The sequence below is a fragment of the Stenella coeruleoalba genome (genome assembly GCF_951394435.1).
Source record: "Stenella coeruleoalba genome assembly, chromosome: 1".
Taxonomy (NCBI): Eukaryota; Metazoa; Chordata; class Mammalia; order Artiodactyla; family Delphinidae; genus Stenella; species Stenella coeruleoalba.
In genome coordinates, this window is record NC_137169.1 from 24,688,908 (window position 1) to 24,711,550 (window position 22,643).

At 49.4% G+C, this 22,643-nt stretch overlaps 1 pseudogene across 1 annotated transcript; it reads left to right on the forward strand.

Annotated features, from left to right (window-relative positions):
* Positions 1-1,459: 1,459 nt before the first annotated feature.
* Positions 1,460-10,363, forward strand: LOC307183219 (antizyme inhibitor 2-like; annotated as a pseudogene). The gene is made up of 11 exons: positions 1,460-1,591; positions 2,096-2,269; positions 2,758-2,930; positions 3,537-3,670; positions 4,702-4,867; positions 5,369-5,515; positions 8,633-8,732; positions 9,600-9,768; positions 10,019-10,029; positions 10,120-10,202; positions 10,339-10,363. The product of its transcript is annotated as an antizyme inhibitor 2-like (transcript).
* The last annotated feature ends 12,280 nt before the right edge of the window (positions 10,364-22,643 follow it).

Consider the following 22,643-nt stretch of genomic DNA (forward strand, 5'->3'; position numbering starts at 1 on the left):
GAGCAGAAGGCCAGGCAGGGCTGGCAGAAAAGAAGAGTCAGGGCAGGAGCCGGCTCCTTGCTGAGCTGCCTTCCTGGAACAGCAAGGAGGCTCTGGTCACAGCACAGAGGCGGGGTGTGAGCCTGCAGGAAGTGACGGCTGACATCCTAGAGGGTGGGCGGCCCCAAGGTGATGGCTTCAGCCTGGGAGGGACAAGGGGTCACAGAGACCTCAGCAGCTCACATGGAGAGGGAGGGCAGGCCCAGGGAGGAGGGATGGGACTGGACACTGAGTGATGCAGATAGGCTCACTTTTCCGTTTGGAAAAACTTCCAGCGAGGTATTTAAATGTGCCGTGGAGGGACAGCACCAGGAGAGACCAGCTCTTGCTCTGAGGCAGTGGAACCGGCCCGTGATTAGAGTCTGAGGTCCTGATTCTACCCCCTCCAGGTTTGCTGAGTCTTCCGGAGACCGCTGGGCCCCTCGGTGTTTCCATCTGTGAAGTGGGAAGGGTGGACGCCGGTTCCCAGGGTCCCTCTACTCTGATTGTCTCTGATGTTCACGTATAATTGGAGTCTGATTTCACCTGTGATCCCGTCGTGTGGGTGACAAAGGAGGGTTCGTTCTCGGGGCCTGGGAGGTCTGGGCTGAGCAGGCAGGGCTGGCCGAGGTGTGGAAGGACAGCCTGGGGTGGTATTTGCCCTGGCCCCTGAGATCTGGGCTGAGTTCTGCTCTTCCTATGGGATTTACCCGAAGCCCAGTCGCCACAGATCCTGGCCGCCTGGGTTGTGGCTGGGGAAGCAGGTCACAATAGGCAGCAGGTGAGTCTGCTTGTGGCGTGGGGGGCATGGGTGCAGTCCCAGCTGCGGAAGCAGAGGGCCTCTGGCTGCAGGCCACCCTCACTTCGGTCTCAGGGAAGTGTGGCCAGCAGCAGGTCCAGTGGCTGCTCTAGGGAGCCCAGGTGCCAGGCCCAGCTCTGCCACTGACCATTTGGTGACCTCGATCAAGTCCCTTCGTGTATCTGTGCCTCTCATCCCTGTGCGTAGAATGGGAACCTTGGACCTAGATCATCTCCTGGGCCCTGGCTCTGAGCCCTAAAATCTGAAGATCCTGGATTCTGCACTTATCTTTTCTGGCCTCAGTTTTCTCATCCGTGAATGGGAACACGTGTGTGGAGGAGCCCAGAAGAGGATGCCAACCCTCTCTTCTGTGTGCACAGCCTATGTATCTGGCTTGGTCCCCCACCAGGTCTCTGAAGCAGGCTGGACCGGGTCAGTGGCCCATTTTACAGATGGGAAAATTCACGAGGGCTCTGTGGAGCTCTTGTGGCTGAAGGGGAGGGCTGAGAAATTATGGCCTAGGAACTCTGGCTCTGGGGCCCTCAGGGAGCTGGGAGGAGGGAAGAGGCCCCATCCTCAGTGCAAGCCCTTTCCAGGATGTTGGAACTGCGCCTGGCTAAGGGCTTAGTTGGAGTGTCGGGGATGAGCACCCCCGTCGGGAACCCAAAGGAGAGTGAAGAAAGCCCTGGAAGCATGTGGCCAAAGGATCTCATCAATCTGGAGGCTGGGGAGACTGCCTGGCAGGTCCTGAAGATCAGGGAGCTCTCTGATTTGGTAGGGAGGGAGGGGGAGGGGAGGAAAGAGGAGGGAGGGAAGGGGGCGAATAGGGAGGGAAGAGGGTGTCTCAGTCTCTACTTGGTGGGCAAGAAATAAGACTTTCTGTTTTACAGTCTTATGTCCGTCTCCTAGGTGTTATTCCAAGGCTCTGTTCTGCTGGGGGTGATGGAATATTTCTGTCCCCTTCTAGCTCTCTCCCCACCCCACTACTTGGAGTTTTACCCAGTGTCAAGCTGTCTGGTTGAGGGTTGGAGCTCTGATCTACAAAGATTGTTGCCCTCTTGTCCCCCTATTTTAAGAGTTAGAAGGCCTGGCGTCAAATCCTATCTTTGCCGTGTACTTGCTCTGTGACCTTGAGCCAGTGACTTCCTCTGTCTGAGCCTTTGTTTCCTGATCTCTGAAATGGCAACAGCAATAGTACTTACTGCACAGAGTCGTTCTGAGGATTAGATGAGATAACCCACTACCCAGCCTTCTCTTCCTCTTTCCCTGTGTTGGCAGGATCGCCAAGACCCCTTCATGGTGATTGACCTGGGCATGCTGGCCCGCCGCCATCAGGTCATCCGCCAGGCCCTGCCTCGGGTCTCACCCTTCTATGTGGTGAAATGCAACAGCAGCCCCTGGGTGCTGCGTGACCTGGCCACCCTGGGCACTGGCTTCGACTGTGCCAGCCAGGTGAGCCTGGGCCCAAGGCCAATTGTCTCATTCACGGGCCTGACACTTCCTGGGAAGAAAAGGCCAGTTGCCAGGGGTCCTGGAGTGGGGACTGCAGCACCTTGAACAGGGGAGGACACTTATAATCCTCAATTGTTTGGGAAGGAATAAATGAATGAAATATGGGTGTGGTCAACCTCCTCCTGGTCCGCGTGACTAAGGCAGACAGCCTGAGCCAATGAGTGGAAGCACAAGCTTGAAGCCACAGAACCCATTCCTGTCCTGGCACAGCCATTTCACCTGAGCCTCAGTTCCTTCCTCTTGAAAATGGCGCCAACTCTACTTTCCTTAGAAGAGTCTAGAAGCTCAAAGAGCACAATTTGTGCTCAGCGCACTGCATAGTAGGGGTTCAGTCAAGGGCAACCCCTTTTACTCATGCCCAGGCTTCCTGTCCCCAAAGAGTAAAGGGCAGTGAGGCAGCCCCCTGCTCTGGCTGTTACCCATGCCAGGTGGAGCTGGAGCAGGGGCTGGGCCTGGGCGTGGCCCCCTCTCGTATCATCTATGCCAACCCCTGCAAGCCTGTCTCGCACATCTAGTATGCTGCCCGCCATGGGGTGCGGTTCCTGACCTTCAACAGTGAGGGGGAGCTAATCAAGGTGGCCCAGCACCACCCTGAGGCCAGGTGAGACCAGTGAAGGAGGGGCGGTGCAAACAGGTGGAGACAGGTAGAGCAAGGGACCTCAAGCCTGGGACCCTAACAGATGGAGTTGGGCTGCAGGAACCAGATGAAGGTGGTCCCATACGGTGACTGGCACAGACCCAAGCAGCAAAGTACAAGAATTTGGGTCAGTGGCCCGATGCCTTCCCTGGTGCACATTGGTGCTAAATAAACGTTGCCTGTGTCTGCATAGACACTAGGCAGAGCCTAGCATTAGGCGGTCTGGCATTAGGCGACATCCTGGAAAAGGCATGGAGTTGGGGAGACCAGGGCTCACATTTCAGTTTCATTTGTCACATGCTGTGTGATCTTGGGAAAGTTATTTAACATCTCTGATCCTGTAACGTGGAGACCTATGGAAGGTGTATTTATAATTTTATCCTTTTCCTGCTTTTTCTTGCCTGGGCAGAAGTCTGTAAGTAGTGAGTGTGTCCACTCCCTGGGACTCCATGGCTGGACAGTCCAGAGGAACTAGGCGGGGGTGGGTGGGAAGCTGGAGGGAGGTTGGGTCGGGGGCATCGGGGCTCATGTGCCTAAGAACCCCTGGCATCCTTTGCACCCCTCTCCCAGGCTGGTCCTCCAGCTGTGGACCCAGGACAGTGAGAGCATCTTGCCCTGAGCGCCAAGTTTGGGGCCAACCTGGAGGTGTGTGAACATATGCTGAAGTCTGCCAGAGACCTGGGGTTGGCGGTGGCTGGAACCAGGTGAACGCACTGGCTTTCCCTGCCTGGGAGGCAGGAGTCCTGGCTTCCACTGTCGATCTCCAGCTTATTGGACACCCTCCGGTCAGCTGAGGCCCCTCTGGACCTCGTGATGCTCCATCTGTGCTCAGCGAAGAACCTGGATCTTATCTGGGATTGGGGGGGGCAAAGGAGGCACAGGCCCTGGGTGCAAAATTTAAGGGGATGTTAAAACACTTAGTACTCTAGATAAATAACATTTTAATACAATATTTGAAAAAATAAAAAATAATGCAAAAAAATTCATAATGAGGAAAATATCAAAATTTTAACTGAAGACAGGACTGGCATTTCTGATTTTTCCTTTTGCTTCAGGGTTCAATTACTATTACCAATCTTGTCTTTATTTACATTATTTATTTATTCATTTAATATTTATGTATGTGTGTATGTACGTATTTATTTGGCTGCACCGGGTCTTTGCTGTGGCATGCGGGATCTTCGTTGCAGCACGCAGATCTTTAGCTGCAGCATGTGGGCTTCTTAGTTGCAGTATGCATGCAGGATCTAGTTCCCCGACCAGGGATCAATCCCGGGCCCCCTGCTTTGGGAGCACAGAGTCTTACCCACTGGACCACCAGGGAAGTCCCTATTTACATTTTTAATGTTTTATTCATTAGTGATGTTTCTGAATCAATGTTGCTCTTTACAACGATCGCGTTAAATGTTCTTTATCTGGATTCCTTAGTGTTGTGGCACCCCCTGGACTTTTGCACTGGCCTCACCCTACCCAGCCCTGATTGGTTCCGCAGCCCGCCCTGCCCTCCAGCATGGGGATTCGGGGTTCTGAGCACACTCCTTCCAAGGTGGAAGAGAAAGGGAGCCCCTGCAATGAGGCACTGGGAGGGGCCTGCTAAGAGAGGTGACCGCCACCCAAACGTGAGCGCCCCAACTCAAGGATGACCATGTGTCAGTGTTTCTGACCCTGTCTGTCTTCCTACTGACCCTTGCTTTTTCACATGTGTTTCTCTACATGTCACTCGACGTGTGTTCAGCTTCCACGAGGGCTCAAGATGCCAGGCACCCCATAGCTTCACGCAGGCCATCACCAACTGCCGGCGCGTGTTTGAGATGGGCTGCGGGGTCAGGCATGACATGAGTCTCCTGGACACCGGAGGGGGCTTCCCTGGAGAGGAGGGCTCTGACTCTAAGTTTGAGGAGGTGAGAGGGGAGTGTGAGAGGGAGCCAGGTGTCCCAGCCTGGGTTTAGGGGACAGAGTGTGTGTGTTTGGGGAGCTCGTGGAACTGTGAGTCGTATGCGCGTATATAGCTGGGATTTGTCTGACTATACTTACACAGCCTGTGTGCATATATGAGCACGTGCATATCTGGCTCCGTGTCTTTCTTTAGACATGTTAGTTGCTATCCCCGGTTAAGCTACAGTCAGGTAGAAATTTGCTATCCCTGAGACCCAGGGAACATTTCATCTTCACTGACTGTGTATTAATTTAAATGGTTCCAGATTCAGACATCTCAGGGTGCTATGTGCTATGTGCCCTTGGACAAGTTACTTCCCCACTCTGGGCCACAGTTTCTACCTGTTTCCTCCCTAGTAAAATGGCACACAGCTCTCACACAGCTGTCATAGGAATGAAGGGAGACGACACAGGTAAAGCTCCCACAGAGGGACAGGCCACATTAGGCTCTGGGTCCACCCCTGCAGATGGTGGGAGTGATCAACACCGCCCTGGCCCAGGACTTTCCCTAGGGGAGAGGCGTCGAGGTCATCGCAGAGCCGGCCGCTTCTACGCAGCACCTGTCTGCATGATCGCTGTCAATGTGATTGCCAGGAAGGCTGTGCTGGAGCCGGGTGGGTGGGCAGGGCACCATCCAGGCGTTCCCCGGCCCTCAGGGGAGAGGATGGGCAGGGAGTCTGGGCTCCAACTCTGGGCGGTTAATTAGCAGGAAACAAGCTTCAAACTGGGTCTAGGAATGAACCTGTTAGTATCACTATTTTGTTGTTCTGAAATAGACTGGGAGGTGAGAACCAAGACAAAGGGTCTTCATTATTCCTAAGTAGCCAATGGATTTATATTGTGTTTATGGGGGTAAAGTTACAAAACACAGCCCATGAGGTTCACAGACACCATCGTGCTGGTGTGCACCTTAAATTCATCCAGCAGGCATTTTCTAACAGGTGCAAATTCTTATACCAAAAATATAGTGAGTAAATACAAATTCTTACCACAAATATAAGAAGGCACTCTCGTTGTTGTCATGGCCTGAAGGTTAAGGGTGACATCTATAGGGTAATGGTAAACCTTTGACAATTGAGGTTAAGCACCACAGGGGAGGTTTTTGATTGTTATTTTTGCAGCAGGGTGGGTGGGTTTGCTTTTCTCACAGTGAGCTAACCAGAAACTCCATTTCATGATGAGATGGAGAATAGATGTCTCCCGCTGGCTTGGTGCTTTTATTCTCTGTGGCTGTATGATAATTGACATGTAAATATTTATAACCTGCTTTAGTCTCCTCCCTTATCCTTTCTGACAAATGATCGGCCCACAGCTTTGTAATCCCTGAGGCACTTGTGTCAGCCGGTTGCCATTTCTTCACAAAATGTCTCATTAAAGATTATTGTGATAGGAAGCATTTGATTTCAAGCCGTCATTTAACAAAAGTCTAAGTATTAGGGGCTTATAATTATTATTTTTAAAATTTATATCTTTATTATGGTAAGGGGTAACATGTGTGTGTGTGTGTGTGTGTGTGTGTGTGTGTGTGTGTGTGTGTGTTTTGGCTGACCCACATGGCATACGGGATCTTAGTTACCGGATCAGGGATTGAACCCGTGCCCCCTGCAGTGGAAGCGCGGAGTCTTAACCACTGATCCGCCAGGGAAGTCCCTAGGGGCCTGTTATTTTTATTTCCACAATAACAAGAGATGCCAATTATTAAGTATCTGTTATGTGTGAAAAACATATTTTCTCTCATTTCTGCTCCACAACCCTGTGAAATAATTTAGGGGCATTCCCATTTTACAGGGAGAGATAGTGAGGCTCAGAGAGAGGAAGTAACTTGTCTGAGGCAGCACAGCTAGCTAGTGGTGCAGCTGGACCTGGGTCTGTCTGATTCAAACACTGGTGCACTTGGATTTGTACTACATGCCAAGCAGAGTTGGGCTCTTGACCTTAGGGATGTCTTGACTACCTCTCGTGACCAACTAGTTTAGGGACAACTGGGGCTGTGGCTACAGGAGATGGGATCGGTGACGGCAGCTAAGAAAGCAGGGGGGGGGATGGTGGGAAGTACACCGAGGAGGGGGCAGAAAAAACAATATTCAGAAAGATCTGGGCATATAAATGCCCAAATGTTATGAAATGCTCCAAATGTTAAAAGAGATCAGCACAAAATCCTGAGTTTAGATTCAAGAAAGCAGTGTTCTAAGAACAGATGAAGAGTGGTTGTGAAGAAACTGGCTTGGTAGTAGGTCCTGTCCAAAGGATCTGGGGGTCATAGGCGACCACCAGCTCAGCATGCATCAGGAGTATGATGGAGCTGGAGAGAGCTGCCACACGCTTACTTCGGTAACATCAATAGAGGCAGAAAGTTTAGATGGAGGGAGGTGACAATTGTGCTGTACCCTGTGCTTGTCAGAGTTGGGCACTGTTTTTGTTCTAATCAGGTTATGTAAGACATGGAAATAACTGTCACGAAGGAGAGGTTATTACTCACAAGTTTCCTCTGGAGAAACCAGAGGCATGGCAGGCCACACAGGGCCACAAGGGGAAGGACCGGAGTGGTTCAGCGGGCAGAAGGACAAAGGGGAAAGCCAGGCCAGAGCCTCTACTGTAGTTTTCAAGGATAGGAGTGGGTGAGGCAGGGTGAGCTGGATCGGCAGGTGTGGGACTGGCTAGTTTGAGCAATTTCAGCGGGTTGTGGGGGTAAGGACTGCCCTGGGGCCACTAGCCAGAGGTGGCCTCAAGTTCTGGGAGCTCCATCTAGGAGGCAGTTTGCGGTATGGACGCTGAATTGGTTGGCTTGCACAGGAAAGGCGCTCTTGTAAGGCAGTCGTTTGCTATCTCTAGGAATTAACCAGCCCGGGGAGGAGCAGCCTCTCCAAGGTCAGCAAGGCCCCAGATGCCAAAGCATGGGAACATGTAGTTTACACAGGCACCCCTTTGAGGAAGGAAACTGACAAATTAGCACATCACTGAGGAGCAACCATGATGGAATTAGGTCGTGAAGAGGCCGTTTGCCCCCAGTTTTTTTTGTTTTGTTTTCTTTTGCGATATGCGGGCCTCTTACTGTTGTGGCCTCTCCCGTCGCGGAGCACAGACTCCAGACGCGCAGGCTCAGCGGCCATGGCTCACGGGCCCAGCCGCTCCATGGCATGTGAGATCTTCCCGGATCGGGGCACGAACCCGTGTCCCCTGCATCGGCAGGCGGACTCTCAATCACTGCGCCACCAGGGAAGCCCTGCCCCCAGTTTTGACTCATGCAGCAGGGGCTCAGGGAACCTGGTCTAAGGTGAGGGCAGAGTACCTGAGACCTGCGGCCTGGGGACAAATCTCAGACCTGCCACAGTCTCCTGTGTGACTTCTGACGAGACTCAGTTTTCTCAGCTGTAAACCAGGGCTCATTGTACCTGCTCAGGGTGTAGTTACAGGTTAAATAGCTTAATACATGTAGAGAGCTTGGAACAATGTCTGGGCTATATCTCATGGTATGTTAATCAGATTATTCTTATGAGGAGAGGAGGAAAAGGGGCAACACCCTGATGCGGGGAGCAGAGGGGCAGTGGGAGAGCAGAGGACAGGCCCCAACCATGCATGGGTTCAGAGAAGGCTCCTGGAGCAGGGAACAGGGGTTATCCAGCGCTGGTCAGAAGGTCAGGCCTCCCCCAAGGGTGCTGGGCTCAGGTGTTGAGGGTCAGCAGTGAGACCTAGCTGAGCACAGCTCGGTCCTGCCATCTGTCTGCTCTCAGGAGGCTACTGGAAGCCGCTGTTCTATCTCAACAACGGCCACTACGGCACATTCTGCATTTTTCCAGGGAGCCTGAACCCAGGATGCCCATTGTGGTGAAGGTAAGGAGAACTTTTTGTGGCTCTGGAACCTCCCAGACTCTGAGACCCCCTAGTCCAGCCCTCTTTGGGCAGGGCTCCCTGCTGCCAGGGGGAGAGGCGAGAGATCTCAGATGATCGGTGGCTTGACAGATTGTCACACCTCGTGCATGTACCAGGATGTGTACGTGTGTCTATGCGTATTGGTGTGTGTGTGTGCCTTCTGTGTGTGTGCCTTTCTCTGTGTGGGCCTGTCGATTTACACCTGTGCAGGAAGGGGGGTGTCCAGGTCCAGGGGTCTGTGGAGGGGTGTGTGTGCAGCTGTTTGGCTGTTTGTGTTTCCCTGTGCATTTCTCTGTGTCGCTATGTTTGTGGTTCCAGAGTCCTTGAATCTTGGAGATGCAGGAGACTTAGGAAGTAGAGATTCTCAAACTTTGCTTCACATTAGAATCATCTGGGAAACTTTCAAATACTCCATATGCCCAGACCATGCCACAGACCATTGATATCGGAACTTCTCATGGGTTGGGACCCTGACGTGATCCTCAGGTGTTTGCAGTGCAGCCAGGTTTGAGTCCCGGTATTTTGAGTGATCATTAAATAAAATCTTCCCACTTTATAAATGGGAAAACTGAGGTCCCATCTGTGTCTGCACTTGTGAACTGGCAGGGCAGGAGTGTGTCTCTAGAGCAGAAGCTCCATGAGGGCAGGGCCAAGAACAGTGCCTGGCACATAGGGACCACTCAGGAATTGGTCAGAGGGAGTGAATGACAGAGTCTTTGCTGGTACCTTCCCTCTGGTGCCCTGGGGGCATGCCCTGCAGGCTGGGGAGTGAAGGGGGGGTGTCTTCCTTCTCTGATCCCCACCCCCCCCGCCACCATGTCCCTGCAGGACCTCCGCCCCAAGCTGCCCCTCTTCTCTTGCACCCTCTACAGCCCCACGTGCAATGCCTTTGACAAGCTCTTCTTGAAGGAGGTGCAGCTGCCCGAGCTGGACGTGGGCGACTGGCTGGTCTTCCCCTCCATGGGTGCCTACATGTCCACCATGAGCTCCGCCTGCAGTGGCTTCCCTCTCCCCTCCCATCTGCTGCGCCACGGGACCCGAACTCACGTGTCTGGAGGGAGGTGGAAAGGGGCTGGGCAGTGAGGGGCTCTCACCAGCATCTGAACTTGGCAAGGGGAGCTGGTGGCTGAGCTCTGGGGTCCCAGGCCCTGGAAATACCCTACTCCCCCGACTGGCCCCAGCAAAGCCCAAGATGTCTGGCTGACCTTTGACACTGGCCTCTGCCTGTGGGGTTGACCCTGTTACAGCCTCTCCACAGGTAAGTCCAAGGTAGCCCACCTGGGCAGTTCTGACAGCCCTGATGCGTAGATGCCTTTGTGGGCAGAATCAGGCAGCCCTGTGTCCCCAGATGACCCTCAGCCCCTTCGCTGAGGTGCCCCCACCCCGCTCGGCTCTGACCATCTGCAGCTGCCCTCCGGGCTCCCTCCTCAGGTGTCCCTTCCCCACCAGCTCCAGGCTCCCTCACAGCCCCGCCCCAGGATCCCCTCTGGGCCCAACCTAGGGTTTGCCTCCTTAGGTAGCAGAGGGGGCCCTAGAACACCCCTTTACTGGCACATTCCTTCCACAGGAGCCTGCTGGAGACTGCACTGTAGGCTGAGACAAGGCCAGGATGGAGGGGCTTCAGACACCTCGGTGCGCCCACGGGGGGATGCTTGGGGGCAGGGATCTGGGGTGAGGAGTAGCGTGGAGGAAACAGAGGTTTGGGTGCCTCTAAAATGATGGGCAACCTAAGGTTCAAAACTGTCTTCTGGGCTTCCCTGGTGGCGCAGTGGTTGAGAGTCCACCTGCCGATGCGGGGGACGCGGGTTCGTGCCCCGGTCCGGGGGGGATCCCGCGTGCCGCGGCGCGGCTGGGCCCGTGGGCCATGGCCGCCGGGCCTGCGCGTCCGGAGCCTGTGCTCCGCAACGGGAGAGGCCACAGCGGTGAGAGGCCCGCGTAACGCAAACAAACAAACAAACAAACAAACAAACAAAAACCTGTCTTCTCCCTAAGTGGGCCTGAAGCCTAGGGTAGCTCTTCCGGGAGGCTGATCCTGGCCTGCCTGCTCCTAACCCGCTAGACCCTGGGGTGGGGCAGGGAGAGGAACCTGCGCTATTACAAGAGTGCCCCCTGGAGGCCATGCCCTGGAATGTGAGGCAACCTGCATTGACCAGCACCTTGCGACGCTTTGGGCCTTCCTTTCCTCCAGTTAGTGACCCCTGCGTTGTTCCAGAAAGGTTTACGTGAACCATAGGCACTCACCCTAGTGGAGAGAGCAGGGGCATTGGAGTCAGACAGGTCTGGAGGGGATCCAGGCTCCACCACATCCTGGCAGTGTGGTCAGAGCCTCAGTCTCCCCATCTGTGAAGTGAGGGTGAGATTAGCATTCCCCTGGCAGGGCTGTTGAGAGGATGAAGCCAGATAATGCAAATCCTCATTCAAGGTCAGTTCATGTTCACCTGCCTCTGGCTGCCCTGATCCTGGCCCTGGCCTGCTCAGAGGCCACCCCTGCCCCCACGGTCTGGCCATCCTCAGGGAGCATGCACACAGCATCTGGCCACACAGCTAATGCGCCATGTGGGTGCCCCAGACCTGACCTTGGCCTTAAGAAACGCCCAAGTTGGGAGGTTGGATGGACAAGGTGTGGATACAGCCGACTCCGAAGCGGGGCAGACGCTACTGCATGTCCCCTGGGCACACTAAAACTTTAAAAACAACAACATTTGGGGAGTTGTGAGCTCAAAAAGACAATGTATCCTGCAGGGAAGGATGATGACAGAGGTAGGGGTTGGGACACATCGGGATGACCAGTCACCTTGCTGCAGCGAGGGAAGGGGAGAGAGGGCCCCAGAGGCCAAAGTCACCCACCTCCTGTGTCCTGTGTCCTTTTTTAAGCTTCGCCTGATAAGACAAGACATTCTCTGATCTCCAGCTTCTGCAAAGGGTCCTCCCCATCCACCAGAATCAGCCTTACCAACCTTGCTGCTGCCTCCCCAGCCCGGCCAAGACCAGAGGAATCTTCCGGCATCTTTGGGCTACAGAGATTTCCCCTCCAGACATCTGAGGAGAAGGGAAGGGTATCTGCACGTGCCACCCAAAGAATCCAGAGGGTTCATGCAGCCTTTGGGTTACGTGTTATCCATTTGTCTCCTCCAAGAGCCTGAAAATTGGGAGTGGAAACGTCTACCCTTACCTCCCCAGAGATACCTGGAAGTACAACTATGAGTGCGCTTTAGGGAAAAAATAAAGTTGTATTCAGTTGCAAGAGATGTTGGCGTGTTTTGTGTTTTGCCTTCTGGGTGCTGTACTGTGTGACTGTGGATATTCATCCATCCATCCACCCATCTGTCCATCCATCCACCCATCCATCCATCCATCCATCTATCCATCCATCCATCCATCTATCCATCCACCCATCCATCCATCCATCTATCCATCCATCCATCCATCCATCCATCCATCCATCCATCCATCCATCTATCCATCCATCCATCCATCCATCCATCCATCTATCCATCCATCCATCCATCCATCCACCCATAAAATAAAATGCGAGGGCCTAGACTGTGTCTGGCACAGGTGACACGTGATGAACAAGATGGACAAAAATCCAAGTTCATGGAGCTAAACTTCCAGTTGGAAAAAGAGTATAAGCAAACACATAAATCAATGATAAAATGAAGTGGAAGCAATAAGTGCTGTGAAGAAAAATAAAGCAAGCAAGGGGACAGTGAGTGATGGAAGACAGTGCTACTTTAGGTAGAGGGGCCTGGGAGGCCTCTCTGAGGATGTAGCAGGTGGGCAGAGACCTGAAGGGACCGTGTGGTTAGCTGAGTTAGAGAGTTCCAGGCACTGGAAGCAGCAAGTCCAAAGCCAGGGATGGAGGGTGTTTCCCCAAAGGCAAGAAGCCCTGTGTGGGTGAGCAGAGTGAGTGAGGGGAGGTGTTGGGAAATGAGGCAGGAGGAGGGTCAGGGGCTGATCTTGTCAATTCTCAGATAAGTCAGGGATTGGACTTTCTTCTGAGGCGGGGTAAGGCGGGGAAGGGGGAGGGGGAGGGCCTGGCAAGTTTGAGCAGGTGAATGCGGTGAGAGGATGAAGAGAGAACTTGAGGGGTTCCTGCCCGTCCTGGGAAATGACGGTGGTCACAGTACAGGTGGTGAGAGGTGCCAGGTTCAGCACAGGCTGCAAAGGTCAAGTCGAGAGAATTTTTGAGGGGTCAGATGCGGGGTAAGAGGCAAAGAGAAGAGTCAAGGACAAATCCAGGGCTTTAGGCTGAAGCTGCCGGTACACAAAGGGAGATGCAGGGGAGGAGAAACAGGTTAGGAGGGGTTAAAATGGAGAGTTGAGTTTCGGAAAGGTCAGGTTTGAGACGCCTATTCAATCTCCCAATGGAGTCAGATACAAGCATTGGACTTCAGGACAGAGGTCAGGACGGCAGATATGAACGTGGATGGGGCGTGGTCCACACTGGATGGACTTTACATTCCTGGGGCCGCCCAGCCCTGCCAGGAAGTGAACGTACAGAGAGAGGACACAAGGCACGGGAACTGAGAGGAGAAACATTCCAAGAAGGCGGGAGCCCTCGGCTGTGTCAAATACTGCCCAGAGGTGGGTGAGGTGAGGGCTGAGAACGGCATCGGGAAAACGGAGGTCATTGGTGATTTTAACCAGCGGGTTTCAAAGCCAAGGAAGGTTGGTGGAAGTGGAGTCCAGAGAGGATGGTGGAGAGGGTGGGGCGTGGTCACCTCTTCCGGGGAGTTAGTTGTGCGGTAAGGGGAACAGGAAACGGGAGGGTAGCTGGAAGAGGCGCCCCGTAGAGTCAAGGAGGGGTTTGTTTTAAGATGAGAGATATTATGGCTTGTTTGTAGGCTCACAGGGATGACCGACAGAGGGGAAGATAAGATGCAGAAGAGAGAAGCGACAGCGGCAGAGCAAAGTCCTTGGGTGGGTGGGAGGGGCTGGCGTCCTGGGGGCGGGGGCTGGGGGAAGGTGCGCCCAGATGGGAGCTCGTGCCGCACCTCCGCGGGGACAAGCAGGTCGCTGGGAGAACGCAGAGCTCTCTACTGATTGTTTCTTTCTTAGTGGAGTAAGAAGCAAAATCATAGTGGAGAGCAAGGAGGCAGGAGAGGGTCCTGGTGTTTTTAGGAGAGGGCCGAGTGGAAACGTCACAACGCGCGTGGAAGGGTGAATGGACCAATGAAATGGGTGGGATTGCCAGCACAGGTGCCCACTCGAGTTTTGTGGGGATCCATTTAGAATGAAGCCTGTCATCAGTTGTGTTTTGTCTTCAGCCACAGTGGGCACCTGTGCTACCAGTGCAGGTGCAGAATGGGGGGTGGGGTGGGGAGGGGGAGGGGGAGGGGTGAGCCAAGGGAGGTGGAGACAGCTTGGAGAATGAGTGCTCCCGGGGGGTCTCTGCAGGTCCAGGCTCCATACGCAGTCCTCAGAGCCTTCTCCTGAGAGCACATGCTGTCCTTCCACAGCCTTTACCTGCTGGAGACTCATAGTGACCCAGTGAGCTTATAATGCCCCCACGTTAGAGAAGCAAACCCTGCGGTCGCCTAGCCAGTAAGTGGCAGAGCTGGGATTTGACTTTAAACGTAGTTCAGTCTTCTCCCTTTAGGGCAGCAGGGGTATGCACACTGTGTTTAAGAAAGTCTTGCTTTCAGAGGCATATGAAAAGCTGCTCAACATCACTGTTAGAGAAATGCAAATAAAAACTACAATGAGGTATCACCTCACACCAGTTAGAATGGGCATCATCAGAAAATCTACAAACAACAAATGCTGGAGAGGGTGTGGAGAAAAGGGAACCCTCTTGCACTGCTGGTGGGAATGTAAATTGATACAGCCACTATGGAGGTTCCTTAAAAAACTAGAACTAGTAATGCCATATGACTCAGCAATCCCACTACTGGGCATATACCCAGAGAAAACCATAATTCAAAAAGACACATGCACCCCAGTATTCATTGCAGCACTATTTACAATAGCCAGGTTATGGAAGCAACCTAAATGTCCACTGACAGACGAGTGGATAAAGAAGATGTGGTACATATATACAATGGAGTATTACTCAGCCTTAAAAAGGAATGAAATTGGGTCATTAGTAGAGACATGGATGGACCTAGAGACTGTCATACAGAGTGAAGTAAGTCAGAAAGGGAAAAACAAATATCATATATTAACATATATATGTGTAATCTAGAAAAAGGGTACAGATGAACCGGCTTGCAAGGCAGAAATAGAGACCCAGATGTAGAGAACAAACGCATGGACACCAAGGGGGGAAAGTGGGGCGGGGGGAATGAATTGGGAGATTGGGATTGACATATATACACTAATATGTATAAAATGGATGACTAATAAAAGCCTTCTGTATAAAAAAAAAGAGAGAGAGAGAAAAGGAAAGTCTTGCTTTCACCCAGATGGTGAAAAAAACCAAGCTTGGCTGTTGGGAGGTTGAACTTCAGGTGTTCCGTGCAGTGGCCCAGGCTTTGTCATGGTTCAACCATAGTGACTTGCTGCCACCCATTGGCCACTATAAGTATTGCATCCAAGCAGAACCTGCATCGCATTTGCTCAGCTAAGGATTCAGTGTCTGGGTCCAAAAATGCCCTTGTTGGGGCTTCCCTGGTGGCGCAGTGGTTGAGAATCTGCCTGCCAATGCAGGGAACACGGGCTCGAGCCCTGGTCTTGCCGCGGAGCAACTAGGCCCACGAACCACAACTACTGAGCCTGCACGTCTGGAGCCTATGCTCCGCAACAAGAGAGGCCACAAGAGTGGCCCCAGCTTGCCGCAACGAAGACCTAACACAGCCATAAATTAATTAATTAATTAATTGATTTTTTTAAAAAGTGTCTTAAAAAAAGTGCCCTGTTGAAAAGGGCTGTAGAGGAGTTCTCTTCCCCCTTTGACAAATGAGGAGAGAGAAGTCCAGAGAGATGACTTTAAAAAGCCATCTGCACCCGCCTACTCCATCCACTCAGTTGCTCATTCATTCAATAAATATTCATTGAACACCTCTGTGCCAGACCCTGTTCTAGGCGCTGGGATTCAGCAGAGATCATTGCTGTTGTAGAGCTGACATTCCATGGGGGGGACAGGGAGGACAGGTACCAATCAGGTAAATAAACCAGGTAATGCTAGATTGTGATGGGTGATGTGAAGGAATTAGAGTGACTGGAGAGGGTGGTGGGAGGTGACATTTGAGGAGAGACCTGATGACTGGGAGGGTTTGGGAAAGATGCTCCAGGAGGAGGGAACAGCACTGCAAAGGTTCTGAGGCTGTGAAAGGTGTGGGCAGGTTCCAGAATGGGTGGAGCCCACCAACACCCCAGCCCACGGCTGTCTCTGTAGAACGAGTAGAAGTGGGAGCAGAACTTTCTAGAAGGAGGGTCATGCCATTGACCTTCACTCAATCAGTCCACAGCCTTGATCAGCACCCATCTCACTCACACAGTTGACCACTCTCTCCTGGAAACTCTCTCTTCTCTTGGTTTGTATGATACCAACCTCTGGTGGTAGGAAAAGCTATGATTATTCTCCTGTGAAAATTAAAGCTTAATGATCAACATAGAGAAGTTTCTGGTTTGAAGGAAGCCACTGCCATGTCAAAAGCTAGAGCAGGAAATACTGGCATGTGGAGTCAAAGGTCAAGGTCGACATTTCTGGGCTCTGGGACAGGAGCATGTAGAGGAGAATTGGTGGAGATGTAATCAGTCTTGCTCGTAGCTGTTGCCGTGTTATAAGTGTGTTTGTGGATCTGTTTGCTGCTAATTTGTGAGCCATTCTTGGCAAAAAAAATATGAATATTTATAAGCTTATATATATAATATGAGTAAGCTTTACTCAAATCCTATGAGTGGTGTTCCAAGAAATAATAAGTTTTGGAAGCAAAACAAGTCCCTAATTTGGTAATTTCACCATGTTACTCGAATACTACCCAATTATGTTAGCTGGTATTTTCCAGTGTTTGAATGTTTGCTCTAGGCTATAGTTCTCTGTAAAGCAAAATTGTTCATTACTAAAAAGAGGAAAGTGGGTTTCCCTGGTGGCACAGTGGTTGAGAGTCCGCCTGCCGATGCAGGGGATACGGGTTCGCGCCCCGGTCCGGGAAGATCCCACGTGCTGCGGAGCAGCTGGGCCCGTGAGCCATGGCCGCTGAGCCTGCACGTCCGGAGCCTGTGCTCCGCAACAGGAGGGGCCACGACAGCGAGAGGCCCGCGTACCGCGAAAAAAAAAAAAAGAGGAAAGTTATATGAAGTAACATGTACCTAATACCCAGCTTGAAGATGTGTTTGAACACACTCAGTTCAACCAGCATCAGTGCAAAATGAAATCAGTTCCTCCACACCAGAAATATTTATCATAAAAACAAAAGATCAAGGGCAATTAATACTTTGTGTTTTAAATTTTCATTTTAAGACTCTTTTAAGTAGTAAGCATTTATGATATCAATTTTTTTAATGACTTTTATTTGGCATTTATGTTAAGTTAATGTTTCCCCTTTTTAATTTTAAAAAATATTTTATTTATTTTTGGCTGCACTGGGTCTTCATTGCTGTGCGTGGGCTTTCTCTAGTTGCAGTGAGCAGGGGCTACTCTTCGTTGCGGTGCGCGGGCTTCTCATTGCGGTGGCTTCTCTTGTTGCAGATCACGGGCTCTAGGCGTGCAAGCTCAGTAGTTGAAGCATGCAGGCCCTAAAGTGCGCAGGCTTCAGTAGTTGTGGTACGTGGGCTCAGTAGTTGTAGCGCAGGGGCTTAGTTGCTTCGCGGCGCGTGGGATCTTCCTGGACCAGGGATCGAACCTGTGTTCCCTGCATTAGCAGACGGATTCTTAACCACTGCACCACCAGGGAAGCCCCCTAATTTTTTTTGAATGATCAAGCATCTATACGAGGTAGAGGTCATTGTTACATGTTACTGAAATACAGTAGTCCCCCCTTATTCAAGGGCGATATGTTCCTAGACCCCCAGTGGATGCCTGAAATTGTGGAGAGTACTGAGCCCTGTACGTACTATGTTTTTCCTATCCATACATACCTATGATAAAGTTTAATTTATAAAGTAGGCACAGTAGATTAACACCAACTAAATAGAACAATTATAATATACTGTAATGAAAGTTATGTGAATGTGGTCTCTCTCTTTCTCAAAATATCTTATTGCTCAAATTTCATGCCTTTTCCATCTTAACTAAGCACTTATCTTGCACTGTGGCCATAACTTTTGCACTTTGAGGTGTGACATTCAAACTAGTATGAATTTCTTTTTTCTTCTTCACCATTTCAGGGATAGAAAATTTATTCTTACCATAGATCTTAGCAAACTCAGCATTTTTTCATTCCCTGTAAGTTAGGACTTTCGCTTAAAGGAAGGACTTTACAGCTTCTGTTTGGCATATCTGAATTGCCAGTATCACTACTCTTGGGCTTTGTGGCCCTTATTAAGTAAGAATAAGGGTTATTTGAACGCAAGCACCAAGATACTACAGTCAATCTGATAACTGATGGATACTCAATGACTCATGGGCAGGATTACACTGACAAAGGGATGATTCACGTTTCCTGTGGGATGGAGTGGGACAGCTAGAGATTTCATCACGCTACTCAGAATGGCACTCAATTTAAAACTTATGAATTGTTTCTGGAATTTTCCATTTAATATTTTTGGACCATGGTTGACTGTGGGTAACTGAAAGTGTGGGAAGCAAAACCATGGATATGGGGGGGTTGGGGGATTACTATATACTATATACTGGCTCGTAATAATAATAAACCATGCATCTATAATCCTGATTTTTTAAACAGGAAACCTCTGAAATGTTTAGTATAACCCTCTTACAGAAAAATTTTCATTGTTTATTATTATGGTCAATCATTATTTTTCCAAAACCCATAAAGTGTTGGGGAAAATACAGAATAATGTATGATTTCAGGAATTCCTGAGAATTTCCTGGGATTCTGACATCTCATACCCAAATCCCAAAGAATATCTGTTGGGAATTTGGAAATGCTCTTTGAAGTTTTACCTCTGTAACATCTCTGGACTCTGCATCCCATCCCATCCCCAAGGCCGCTGCTCTGATCATCAGACCTTTGTCATCTCTTCCGACCTTGTGAGTCAGACTCCAGACTCCTCCAGCCCATCCTCCACGCTGCAGAGGGATCTTTCTGAGGCAAAAACTCAGCCTGTCATTCGGCTGCGAAATCCAATCCTGGCCCCCCAATTCCTTCACCAGTGTTTTTCAAAATGCATCTTGGGACAGTGGTTACATAAAAACATCTGGCAGTTTCTAATAAGTGGTGGTTTAGGTAGCTTCATTCAGAGATTCAGAATCTCTGGGAGTTGAAGCCTAAAAATCTTCATCCACATCTTCTGAATGATTTCTTTAAATCCCTTTTATGGTGAAATACAACATAAATACAGAAGCCACATAAAACAAAGGTACAGATTAGTGAACCATAACTAGGCAAACTCCCCTATAACCACCACCCCTGTCTGAAGGCAAATCCTTGCCCCCCACCCCAGAAACTCTCCGCATGCCCCCTCCCTAATAACCCCTTCCCACCTCCACCCCCAAGAGCAACCAGCAGCCTGACTTTCACTTTGCCTGTTTTTTGCCTATTTTAATGTCATTAAATTTTGTTTAATCCTTGGTTCTCTTTCCATCTTTTTTTTTTCCTTCTTGTGATTCATTTGCTAATGAAACCAGATCATTTGTCTTACAGAGTTTCCCACAGTCATTGCTAATTGCATCCCCATGGTGAAGGTAGCATATTCCTCTCTCTCTGAATTTCCTGTTAATTGGTAACTGGATCCAGAGACTTAATCAGATTCATATTTCTTTTTCTTTTTCTGACAAGCCTACTATTATAGGTGATGTGTGTTCATCATCAGGGGCTCATGACTATGTTTTCACTTTCTCATCTTGTACATTTCCCACCCCAGATCTGAAATCAGCCCCGATATCTGGGGTAAATACCTAGGAGCAGAATTGTTAGTTCATATGCCAGAAAAATGTTTAACTTTCTAAGAAGCTGTTAGTCTTCTCGGGTGGTGTACTTATTTACACTCCCATCAGCAATGTATGAAAGCTCTAGTTGCTCTAAATCCTCACCAGGATTTAGTATGTGAATCTTATTTTAGCCATTCTAGTGGTATGAAATGTTATTTCATTGTGGATTCAGTTTGGAGTTTCCTAACAACCAATGATGTCGAACACCTTTTCATGTGCTTATTGGCCATTTGTATATCTTCTTTTGTGAAACGTGTTCTGCGTATATATTCTATATGTGTCAATTGAGTCAAACTGGTTAACTACTTTGTCCGAATCGTCTATACCTTTACCGATTTTGTTTGTTTATTTGTTTGATTGAGTTTCTGAAAAAAGTGTGTTAAAATCTCCAGCTGTGGTGGTATGTTTGTCTATTTCTCTTTTAGTCTCAACAACTTTTGCTTTATGTATTTTTAAGCTGTGTTACTTGGTGCATACAAATTTAGAATTATAACATCTTCCCACTGAACTGGACTTTTATTGTTATAAAACATCTGTCTTTATTTCTAGTAATACTTTCTGTCTTAAGCTTTTTTTGTCTGGTATTATTATAGTGACACTAGTTTTTCTTTAAAGTAGTTTGAATGGTATACCTTTTTTCATCCTTTTGTTTCTGTGTATATATATATATTTTTTTTTTTCTTTTTTTTTTGCTGTACACGGGCCTCTCACTGCTGTGGCCTCCCCCACTGCAGAGCACAGGCTCTGGACGCACAGGCCCAGCGGCCATGACTCACGGGCCCAGCCGCTCTGCGGCACGTGGGATCTTCCCGAACCGGGGCACAAACCCGCGCCCCCTGCATTGGCAGGCGGACCCCCAACCACTGCGCCACCAGGGAAGCCCTGTGTTTTTATATTTTTAAAGTGTTTCTTATAAATGAATATAATTGGGCTTTTAAGAAATCCATTTTAATGATATCTGTCTTTTAGTCAGTTTGTTTAAACCATGTGTATTTAATGTAATTACTGATAGAGTTGGATTAAGGTCTACCATTTGCTACTTGTTTTTCTGTCTCATCTGTTCTTTGTTCATTTATTCACCCACTGTTTTCTTCTTTTGGATAATCAAGTCATTTTTATTATTTCATTTTTTTTCCTTTATTAGGTTCTAGTTATACATTTTTATAAAATTCTTTCAGTAGTTACTATAGAGATTTAAATATGCATCTTGGACCTATTACTGTATGTCTTACTTCAAGCTGCTATAACAAAATACCATAAACTGATTGGCTTAAACAACAGAAATTTATTTCTCACAGTTTGGGTGGCTGGGAAGTCCAAAATCAGGGCACCAGCATGATTGGGTTCTGGTGAGAGTCCTCTTCCTGATTTGCAGACAGCTGTCTTCTTGCTGTGTCCTAGCATGGCAGAGAGAGGAAGCAAGCTCCCTTGCCCCTCTTCTTCTTTTTTTTTTAAATTAATTGATTTATTTAATTCATTTATTTTTCACTGCGTTGGGTCTTTGTTGCTGCACGCAGGCTTTCTCTCGTTGTGGTGAGCAGGGGCCACTCTTCGTTGCAGTGCACAGGCTTCTCATTGCAGTGGCTTCTCTTGTTGTGGAGCATGGGCTCTAGGCACACAGGCTTCAGTAGTTGTGGCTTGTGGGCTCTAGAGCGCAGGCTCAGTAGTTTTGGTGCACGGGCTTCATTGCTCCGCGGCATGTGGGAACTCCCTGGACCAGGGCTCAAACCCGTGTCCCCTGCATTGGCAGGTGGATTCTTAACCACCGCATCACCAGGGAAGACTGCCCCTCTTCTTATAAGGGCACTAATCCCATGAGGACTCTATCCTCACAACCTAATTAATTCCTAAAGGCCCCATCTCCAAATACCATCACATTAGAGATTAGAGTTTCAGTGTATGAATCGGGAGGTGGGGTGGGGAGGGAGAGACACAGATATTCAGTCCATATCACAGTATTACAGACTCATTGCAGTATTAAATTAATATGTTTACCACTGTTTTAACAATGTAAGAACCTTACAACAGTTCAGCTCCTTTCACTCCCTTCCACCTTTTGTGCTATTATTCTTTATTTCTTTATTATATTTTACTTCTATATATGTTATAAACCCTACAAGACATTTCTATTATTGTTTTACTTGTCAATTTTTTTTTTTAAGGGAACACTATTTATTTATTTATTTTTGGCTGTGCTGGGTCTTCGTTTCTGTGTGAGGGCTTTCTCTAGTTGCGGCGAGCGGGGGCCACTCTTCATCACGGTGCGCGGGCCTCTCACTGTCGCGGCCTCTCTTGTTGCAGAGCACAAGCTCCAGATGCGCAGGCTCAGTAGTTGTGGCTCATGGGCCTAGTTGCTCCACGGCATGTGGGATCTTCCCAGACCAGGGCCCGAACCCGTGTCCCCTGCATTGGCAGGCAGATTCTCAACCACTGCGCCACCAGGGAAGCCCATACTTGTCAATTTTTAATGTTTACCCACACATTTGTCCTTGCCAGTGCCCTGTATTACTTTCTGAAGGTCTGTGCTTTCATCTGGGATCATTTTACTTCAGCCTGAAGAATTTCCTTTAATGTTTCTTGTGGTATAGGTTGGCCAGCAATAGATTTTCTCAACTTTTCTTTGTACAAAAATGTCTTTGTTTCACCTTAATTCTTAAAAGATTGTCCCTCCTCTGTATAGAATTCTAGATTAGCAGGGTTGGGATTTTTTTGTTTTTTGTTTTCATTTCTGACCTTTTAAAATGTCATTCCATTTTCTTCTGGATTTATAGTTTCTGTTGAAATGTAGGCATCAGTCTTATTACTGTTCCTTTAAAGATAATGTGTCTTCGTTTATCTAGCTGCTTTTAAGATTTTCTCTTTGTCTCAGTTTT